The following is an 11,527-nucleotide window of genomic DNA, read 5'->3' as shown; positions in this document are numbered from 1 at the left end:
CAGAGATACTGTTTCGGACATGTACAGAGTAATCCCCTTCCCATGGCGTCTTGATATTTGGTTGCTTGTATCAGTTGTGTTTTTGTTTTTTTAAATTAAACTTTGAAAAGTTTCTTTTTTTTGAAGAGTATACATTGTGCTTAATATGTGTATGCTGTGCATTCATGCGGAGTTTAAATGTATTCGCTGAATAAAAGAAGAACGTTGACAACATTTTTTTCTTTGTTTCTTTATTTTCGCCGACATGATTTTGGGTTATTTAAGAATCCCTTGACTTGAACGACTTCTATGCATTCACAATATTATTATGAACTAGATTATGACAATAACAGAAGTTTGTTTGGTTTTATAACACCACTAAAGCACATTGATTTCTTAACCATCGGATACATACATACATACATAGTGTGGGTTCCCCCTCCCACACACACACCCTGATATAAAATTCGGGCTACCCCAGTGATAATATATAGTGCGTGTTGCCCCTTCCTCCAATAGTGTGGGTTCCCCCTCCCAAACACACACACCCTCATATAAAATTCGGGCTACCACAGTGATAATATAGCAAGGAGAAAAATTACAGTTGGGGCTGGACGTAGTCCTGTGGTAAAACGCTCGTCTGATGTGCGATCCGTCTAGCAGTAGCATCGATCCCCATCGGTGGACCCAGTGGTAAAACGCTCGTCTGATGTGCGATCCGTCTAGCAGTAGCATCGATCCCCATCGGTGGACCCAGTGGTAAAACGCTCGTCTGATGTGCGATCCGTCTAGCAGTAGCATCGATCCCCATCGGTGGACCCAGTGGTAAAACGCTCGTCTGATGTGCGATCCGTCTAGCAGTAGCATCGATCCCCATCGGTGGACCCAGTGGTAAAACGCTCGTCTGATGTGCGATCCGTCTAGCAGTAGCATCGATCCCCATCGGTGGACCCAGTGGTAAAACGCTCGTCTGATGTGCGATCCGTCTAGCAGTAGCATCGATCCCCATCGGTGGACCCAGTGGTAAAACGCTCGTCTGATGTGCGATCCGTCTAGCAGTAGCATCGATCCCCATCGGTGGACCCAGTGGTAAAACGCTCGTCTGATGTGCGATCCGTCTAGCAGTAGCATCGATCCCCATCGGTGGACCCAGTGGTAAAACGCTCGTCTGATGTGCGATCCGTCTAGCAGTAGCATCGATCCCCATCGGTGGACCCAGTGGTAAAACGCTCGTCTGATGTGCGATCCGTCTAGCAGTAGCATCGATCCCCATCGGTGGACCCAGTGGTAAAACGCTCGTCTGATGTGCGATCCGTCTAGCAGTAGCATCGATCCCCATCGGTGGACCCAGTGGTAAAACGCTCGTCTGATGTGCGATCCTTCTAGCAGTAGCATCGATCCCCATCGGTGGACCCAGTGGTAAAAACGCTCGTCTGATGTGCGATCCGTCTAGCAGTAGCATCGATCCCCATCGGTGGACCCAGTGGTAAAACGCTCGTCTGATGTGCGATCCTTCTAGCAGTAGCATCGATCCCCATCGGTGGACCCAGTGGTAAAACGCTCGTCTGATGTGCGATCCGTCTAGCAGTAGCATCGATCCCCATCGGTGGACCCAGTGGTAAAACGCTCGTCTGATGTGCGATCCTTCTAGCAGTAGCATCGATCCCCATCGGTGGACCCATTGGCCTACTTCTCGATTCAGCTAATGTGCCACAATTGGTGTATCAGAGGCCATGGTATGTATTATCCTGTCTGTGGGATGATGCATATGAAAGCACCCTTCCTGCTAATCAAAACGAGTGGCGACAGCGGGTTTCTTCTCCCAATATATGTGTGGTCCACCATCATATGTCCGACGCCATACAACCGCAAATAGAATGTGTTGAGTGCGTCGTTAAATAAAACATTTCCTTTCTTCCTATAAAGATTCTTGCTGAGTCATCGGGTTTCTATAGGTAGTACGCTATCAAAATTAAGAGCATCTCGGCTGGGTCAACGTTCAACGTTCACCGAATAGAGGAGTTAATGACTACAATTATTACAAGAATATACAAAACAAAAAATATTCAAGTATAGTTTTATGTAGGCAATCGATGGAAGCAATTTTAGTTGATGCAGTATCAGTGTCAAGCACACCTGTGCCTATAATATACATGGGGTGCCTGTAAAACTAAGCACTACCATCGTGTGCGGAATTGACGGGACTTGTAACAACATCCTGTAAAACTAAGCACTACCATCGTGTGCGGAATTGACGGGACTTGTAACAACATCCTGTTATCTCGAAAGTGAGCCACGAAAGTTGCCATTTAACTCAGTTATTACTTTGGGTCAGGTGTTGTAGAATTCATATCTATGGTTCATATTGTGGTTGATACGTTACATATAGTAGTTTTCGGCTAATAGCTTAACCCTGACACGGTGTCACCTATGGGATTTATATTTTGTGTAGTCTAACCTTTAGGGAAATATACTGATCACCAGAAGATACGGGTTCTATGGAAGTTACAGTTTCCATGATGGAATGGCTCACATGCAGGTATCTCGCTACTTCTCTCTTGTGCCCACGACAGGCGTGCGCTACAACAGCTTGTTCTGAATGTGCACGTAAAACCCTATGACATGACTTAAACTGAATCAGAAAAAAATTGGGTGTGACGCTGCTCATTTCAGAGATAACGGGTAGCGTCTATGACTACCCTAGTTCCGCACAAAATGTGAGTACTTGTTTTACAGGTACACCATACATGGCAGATGTAACTAGTGAACACTCTCCGAAGTAGTCAGACTAAGCCCATAGCTTATGTCAGGTGTGAGGCACGGATAACTAACTACAAGAGACAAACACCTGTTGCGTTTGGAGAGACAAGGGCTGGGAATCGTTAATTAACGGACGAGATTATGGTGGGATGTAAGGAGCCAATCATTGCCACGATCAAGGGCCATACCTCTGTCAAGAATGGGTAAATCACAATGAATATCAAACTTTATCTGTAACAGTATAATATATACAAAAATTAATTTCCGTATCTTTAGGTATTGCAAAAAATCTAAAATCTAATTTTCGTATCTCATAAGTTCAAGGGTCATATGTCTATAAACAATGGGTAAATTGCCATGGGAGTCAAACTTTATATGAGAGAGTAACATAAAGCTATACACAAAATGTCAGCTCAATATCTCGAAGCATTGTTTATTAGTAGTTTGACATATTATTAATGTCCATTTTATGTTGTTCGTAACTTCATATTTGGATTTACCGTAGTTTGACACACAATGACCGATCTATTTTTCTTGCTTTGTGGCATTAACCATCTATTCTATTCCTATTCTGTGAAAAATAAAACAATATCGAGACGGTCATTTCATTTCAACTTACTTTCGTGCCTAAATCCAATTAAGGTTCAAGAACGCTGTCCTGGGCACACACCTCATCTATCTGGGCTGTCTCTCCAGGACAGCGAGTTAGGTGTTAGTGACTGTCAATGAGAGAGAAGAGGGTGTAGTGGTATTACACCTACCCATTGAGTCGGTAAAACTCGCTCAGGGTGAGAGCTAACCGGTACCGGGCTACGAACCCCGTACCTACCAGCCTGTAGTTCGATGGCTAAACCATGACAGCACCGAGGCCGATCCATTGAGAGGGTCACGTAGATACTAGTTTCAGGGAGTACTCTCCCTTGATAAGAACTTTGTAAACATTCAACACGGGGCCCACCACGAAAGTTACTGTTCAATTAGCCACCCTAATACCAGAGCACCGCCTCGAGTTGCTGTCATACAAACGGCAGCATACCGCTTACACAGCTGTTATCAGTTGGTTCTAAACATAACAACTTCAAACTTTAATGGGTTATTTAAGTACCACACTGGTCAGCCTACTTGTAACCATCAAAGAAATAGTTCAAAGGGCACCTCAGAATGGTGTTGTTGTTGTTGTTGTTGTTGTTGTTGTTAAATGAGAACTATTTCCTAAACCGGATTGTATTAAGCGGACTATCCTAAGTGTGTAGCCATTGTAAAAGGTTTCCATTGTAAATAATCATAGTCATGCATTGCCTTTGTTTGTGCTGTAGCGTCGTTAAACATTTATACATTCATTCATTCATTAATTCTTTCTTTCTTTCATTTATTTATCTATTCGCGCCATATTATATTACCTGAAAAGACCTATATATATCGGAGTCATATCTGTGTTTGGTTTTGTGTCTTATTGCTAGTTGTTTGTATGGGGTTTTTAATATATTTGTTCATTTAAAACGTTATCGTAACCGCATGCCTTATTTTTCTTTAACTGGTATATTGATTCGGATGTCTATTTAGTTCGTTAACATTTGGATCGCTGGTATACTGGTCATAGCCTACGTCATGGTTATTATTTGGATCGTCCATAGCAAGGTTACGAATATTATTTTAAAAAGTCATTGTTCCGAGTTCGTAGATTGTTTTCGTTTGTGAAAATTATTGTAAAACGTTTCCGGATTATATTTTCGTAAATAGTTTAACATGTTACCTTGTTGACTCTTGCATTTCCCTTTTAATTTGTAATGTAAGCGCTTATATATATATATATATATATATATATATATATATATATATATATATATATATATATATATATATATATATATATTTAAACGGAGTAGTTCAGTGTGATTCTCATTGGTTTTGTTAGCGTTCAAAATGTGTATTGCTTGTTTGTATTCTTTATACCGTTGTTTACATAATTCATTTAACCAAGGTTTATCCTCACATATAGATTTATCCTGTTTGTCTTGTATAGTTGTATAAGTGGTAACAGAACAATATGGAATAATAAGGGTATTACGTTCTTGTGTGAATGTATTTATGCGTGTATTTATATTTTCCTGACTGTTTTTATTTATACTACACATATTTAATAAACTATCAATATTTTCAGAAATTGTGTCAATGACATCTTTGTTATTCTCATCATTCCATTTTACACGGGTGGTTGTCTGTCCGTCTGTAATCTCGTCCACGAGATCCTTGATCGTGTAAGAAATAGTAAAACAAATGGCCGAATAATCCGAGAAACAATTAAACTTGCCAGACTCGAAATGTTGGATTAAATGAAAGCATGATTCTTTAACAGGTACATAGTCTATGAGGCGAGTACCATTTGCATTTTAAAAAACATGGTATTACCATTTGGGTCTCCAATATGTCTATATAGTCTTAGAGATGAAACCTGCTAAATATTTACCATTAGTAACAAGGGATTTTTTATATGCACCATCACACAAACAGGATAGCATATACCACTGCCTTTGATACACCAGTTGTGGTGTAATGGCTGGAACGAGAAATAGTCCAATGGACCCACAGTCGGCAATCAATGCCAAACCTACGACGCACCAAGCGAGTGCTTTACCACTGGACTGTGCCCTGTCTCCTGTCGACCAGGAGTCGATAAACCACATTTAGGCACAAAACATCCATAACCTAACATGTGCTGTGGTGTCGTATAAGAAGTAATGATTATCTTACCAAACTTACCCTTTCTTTCAAATTCCTATCCCTGAACCACTTGGCGATAACAGCTGCGTACGAAATGGACATCGTAACTCCTGCCCCATCCATCTGAGCACCATCTATCAAGATGCTTTTCGTCAGCACTGAATTGAGCGTGCACATGAGTAGAAGACCTCCAGCTCCTATCGCGTGATTCAGCCAAATACTAAGCTCTTGATCTGATGGGAAGAAAACCACGTCGAGGATTAGCCAAAATCCTCTCTTGTGGCATATGGTCACGACGGCCTGCAAACGATATATCACGTCATCAAGCATCACTTTCCCAGTCATTGTGGTGTGTTCCTGCTTCTTGGAGATGGTTTGTAAAGGTCTCTCTGCGATCTGGATGAGGAGCACGAGCGCGTAGGAAAAGATGAATGCACAGTAGCCACTCTTGAGGAAGTCTTCTGGAAACAGGTAGAGGTCGAGAAGTTCCCACAGTCCTCGCCAGGTGACGATGATGAGAGATTCAATAATGACGACGCTGAACAGAACGTCCAGGGTGAACAGAACATTACTCTTCTGAAACAGAAAATACAGATATACAAAGTATGTTTTCTTTAATGACACCACTAGAGCTCGTGACAACAGAAAATTATTTCATAATAACTGATAACTCGTTTATTATTCCGTTTATTACCCCAGCTATTTGGGGGTTTTAAAAGCCTTTATTTTCGATATAGCCTACATCGGCTACACGTCCATGTATATACTTGATATAATAGTTGATAGTTGATTGGTTGAATGAATACCTAACAGAATGATGGATTGAGTCATTGGTTGGTCCTTTGATTAAAACCAAGCCCATAGGAACCGCGGACGGAAGTGAAGCCACTTGAGACATCAGGACATTTACGAGAAAACGAAGTTCGAGACAAAGAAACATATACAAATATACTTCGCATCATTGCACATTCTTCGCAAAGTAAAACCTTCAAAGCCAAGATTCTTACCACTTAACAAAAATAAAAACATTAATTATGTTATAATTGTTTACACGTGAAGTGCATTGGACAATATTATAGCGGCCTCATGTGGGTGCACTGACCACACCACATCCCCACCCGTTACCGACCCTGTTCGAGCTGCTGGTGCTCTCTTGCACTTTCCAGCGCGGAGGGCAGGGGGGTGTCCTTCTCCCACTCACCCAAAACCATTTACTGTCTTGGACGGAGGAGCCAGTGTAGGCTGACACCTGTGTCCATGACAGGCGTGCACTACAGCAGCTTGTTCGGAATGTGCACATTAAGCCCTATGACATGACCTGATCGGACAGACTGGGGCAAGTGTGAAACCATTTTCCTGAAATGATAGTATTGCTACTTTACCTGCTGTTTGAATCTTGTTGGTATGATGAAATGAGTTTCTGGAAATATGTCCAGAACGACGACGACAGGGGGAGCTAGGGCATTCCGAAACGAGCACACAGCAGTCCCGAACCGACGATCAAGGACACCATGGCGCTGATCCAGTCATTTCCAGTGTACGCATCCAGTAACAACCAGACACCCTTCAATGATTTATGATCGCAAAACCTAAAATATACGAGTATGGTCGAGAGAAAACAAATTGTACACGGGAACATCTGACTGAAACGCGAGAGAACACGAACTGGAGAAGGTTGGCAGCTGTTACCAAGGCAACTTCAAATAGAAGAGAAATCCAACAGCTTAGTATGAAAGATTCCGGTAAAAGGATACAAGTCCACAAGTTTCAATGTTCCTCTCCAGTAGAAAACACCAAGAGGGCCGATAACAAGATTGGAAAGCAGAAAATCTAAAACGTGGAGAGCGAAATCACACTATTCTTTTGTCATATTGCTGTGTTTTCCTTTCATTGTGTATATCTAAACTCGAAATCGAAAAATCTATAATGTAGAGAGAACAAAATCGCACGTTTCCTTTTACATACTTATTCTCATGGTTTGCTTGCTTTGAAATCACACAAACATATAGAGAAGAAAACAACACTGTTCCTTTTTCACATTCCAATGCTTTGCCCGCCTTGTACACTACCTGATGAGGTTATGTCGAATATCAAGTTCATTTCGTTCCAGTCAGCTCTGAATGCTGTATTCCTACAGCGAGCGAGTCAAGGAGGTCACATCATCAGTTGTCCAGGACAAAAAACAGTCTTCACATAACGCATAAGACGATTGTTTATGGAAGTAATCACGACCTTGTCAAAACGCCCTTTGACTCTGCCTGATGCAGAGATGTTATTTTAGGTTACGGCAAAGGGTTGATCGTTGAGATAATATAAGACTATTTCAGATTAAAACATCATGCAGAATCACTATCCGTCGTCTTACGTATAATTTGTTCGAATCTGTAAAAATACAGAGACATTTTTGGGCAGAACAAATATCAAGTTTAATCTGTTATTATTACATAATGAAAACATATATGTATTCTTATTGGTCAAAAACCAGTCACATGACCGTCCGTAAATAGTGATATTGCCCTGGGACGGTCTCACCGGTCCATCAAAAGTGATATTGCCCTGACCAATAAAAATAAAGATGAGACAAACGTAACGTAACGTAATGCAACGCCAACTGCTAATGTCAGTGTAAACAAGCACAAACTTGAGACAACACGCTTTGCTGTCCTTCAGCAAAAGGATAACATATTTAGTCATACCGTGTTTATTTCCGCAAATACGACAAAAACAAGGTCAGTAATCGTCAAATTGTGTATGGAAAATATCGCAGATTTAGAAACGTACAAAATACATCAAAATGTAGTTGGAATCGACACTCAGGAGTTTATGTTACAAATAAAAAATGGATTTGAAGGTAATCGGTAACTGTTCAGTATAAATATATGTTCAGATTTGTCACATTTTGTGTTTTTATTTTGCTATTAATATGATTTTGGCACTCTTGCTGGTTATAATAACTCGAATTTGATTTTTTTCTTTTTCTTGGTAATGTTTCAACTGTTTATTTCCGCATTCCTCTGCGTGTCATACAATATCATAGGTTGACGTGACGTCACTAAATCCCATCAGTTTTAACGTATTGCGGGAAATTATAAGCGTTGGCGTATTTCGATTCTGATAAACAAAGCAGGGATGTACGAGTATTATGGATGACATTATGTAATAAAACAATTATTGACCGCATTTCGGGCAATATCATGTTGGCCTCGGTCAATATCAATTTCTTCGGTCCATAAAACATGATATTGACCGAAATGACGATCAATAATTGATAAGAATCAGTCCTGAGTGTGGTATCATGTTGAATATTATGCTCATATGGTTAGTGTTTTATGCTGATCTTTGAAACTGTCAAACCAAATGGGTCTTTACGGTGCCGTGGCTAACATTTGGTTGTAGGATACCAAATGGGTCTTTACAGTGTCGTAGCTAACATTTGATTGTAGGATACCAAATTGGTGTTTACAGTGTCGTAGCTAACATGTGATTGTAGGATACCAAACGGGTCTTTACGGTGTCGTAGCTAACATTTGATTGTAGGATACCAAATGGGTGTTTACAGTGTCGTAGCTAACATGTGATTGTAGGATACCAAACGGGTCTTTACGGTGTCGTAGCTAACATTTGATTGTAGGATACCAAATGGGTCTTTACAGTGTCGTAGCTAACATGTGATTGTAGGATACCAAAGTAGCTAACATGGTTGTAGGATACCAAACGGGTCTTTACGGTGTCGTAGCTAACATTTGATTGTAGGATACCAAATGGGTCTTTACAGTGTCGTAACTAACATTTGATTGTAGGATACCAAATGGGTCTTTACGGTGTCGTAGCTAACATCTGATTGTAGGATGTGGTATCAGCTTTGACCTCAATCAGTGTCAATATGATTTATTATGACATGATATTCAAGGATGACAAGAAGAATTGGTTAAAAATATGTACTCTGTTTGCCAAAATGAGAAACGTCCACTACTTAACCTTTTCTTTTAATATTGTTTTAATATTGGGGTGTGGGTTCGTACACGAAATAGGAAAGATGCAAAGGTATATAAATTTAAATAACTAAATAAAATTGCATTATTTTCTGGTAATATATTCAGGCGTGTGTGCGGGGATGGGGGGGGGGGGTCGGGAGGGATGAGGTCTTGGATCATGCCACCCTGTAGAGCAACTGTTCTCTTCGTCAATGCATTTTCCGGGGAAGACTGACTCGACCCCCTATAAACTTGGCTCGCCACAGTCTAGATCCCTTCCTCGTTAGACGTCTGGTGTATGAAAGGCCGTGGTATGTGCTGCATCGTCTGCGACAGGAAGAACACGACAGATTCAACGAAGAGGATGAATAGTACAATCCAACACACCTCAGAAGAGCGCTCTAACCAGAGAGCCACATTTGGCCTTCGAATTAGGTAAAACTGGACATTATTTTATAGATGTTACTATAATCCGTCTCAACCTCCTACAAGAAGGAGCGACGTAGCTCTGTGGTAAGAGCTCGCTTGACGCGCTGTCGGTCTAGGATCGATCCCCATCTGTGGGCCCATTCTCTTCTCTCTCTCATTAACCACTAACCAAATAAATAGTTAAAACGAAAACTGATGAATGTGTATTATATTATAGATTTGAGTAGCCCAGAAATAGACCAGCGGTGAAGCGCTCGACTGGTGCACGATCGTTCTGGGATCGATATCACTTCGGCCGGGTGGGGGTCGGGGGTCGGGGGTCGGGGGTGCATTGGTATCATAGCTTAAAACATTAACAAATATACTCGAGTTTATTGTTTAACTATGAATACATGTATAAGAGTTTATAGCGTTGCTATTATAGCTTTAAACATTAACAGATGTATTCGAATTTATTGCTTAATCTTGAAACATGTGTTAGAGTTTATAGCATTGCTACTATAGCTTTAAACATTAAGAAATATATTCGAATTTATTGCTTAACTATTAAAATGTGATAAGAGTTTATAGCATTGCTATTCTAGCTTTAAACATTAACACATATACTCGAGTGTGTTGCTTAACCTTTAAAAATATGTTAGAGTTTATAGCTTAAATATTGGAAATGCACTGGAGATTATACCTTTTAGAATTTAAAATATATTAGAGTTTATAATCCAACTATCGAAAACTCATTAAAATCGTATAGCTTCAACTTAACTACGCACCAGTGAAATAGTTAGACACTTCGGTGGTAACAGCAGCAACGCCCGTACACCTCTTTTAGAAAACATATTTTCTTCTTTAAAAAGACTTTGTCGTCAATATGTGTATGCTATGCGTTCATGCGGTAAATATACTAAACAACATTAAAAATATCAATGAATAACTACTATACTACCTGTGGTTCCTGATTGGCAGGTGTATATTTAACGGTCCCCAGACACTGTGACTAGACATTCTAAAAAGACGTGCCTCTTTTATTAAGATCACAGGGTATTGTGTGATAACCGTACGGATACCACTCAAATCAGCCGTCCTGCTTTATTACTGTAAGTAAGTTTGTAAAACCCTTGATTAAGTACACTTTCCCATCTAAATTCACAAAACTTACCAATTACGTCGATAGGCCTAATAATATGCATTTTTTCTTTGGACTATTAAAAAAAAAAAAAATACTATAACTCCATTTCGTTCTGTTGATGCAAATTGAAATATATTTAGTTAAATAGTTTATTATTCTATCAAGTCATTTGTGTTGTTTTACAAGTAAGGTTGATGAAATTGAAGCGCCTTGTCGTAAATTAGAGCGTTTGTTTACAATGTGCATAGAGGAGATGGATGGAGCTGACGTCACTTCGCCCCAAGCTATACCACCGGACGTCACAAAAACTAAACAAAATGGCTGATCCCCAGTTAGCAGGAATAATCATGCTTTTATTAACTCTAAAATTACGCGTTTTTCATTTGTTAAAGTGTCAGTATGTGTTGGTGGTCCGGGTATGCATCTTTCCAACACGTAAGGCTCTTGTTTGAGTTGAACCTACCTTTAAGGATGGTGTATGGAGTGTGTTCATCACTGAGAAGCGTGCTGAAGAAACGTTCAAAGGATATTGTACACCATG

The sequence above is a fragment of the Gigantopelta aegis genome, chromosome 12 (assembly GCF_016097555.1).
Source record: "Gigantopelta aegis isolate Gae_Host chromosome 12, Gae_host_genome, whole genome shotgun sequence".
In the NCBI taxonomy this organism is placed as follows: Eukaryota; Metazoa; Mollusca; class Gastropoda; order Neomphalida; family Peltospiridae; genus Gigantopelta; species Gigantopelta aegis.
Note: the sequence above shows the minus strand (reverse complement) of the source record.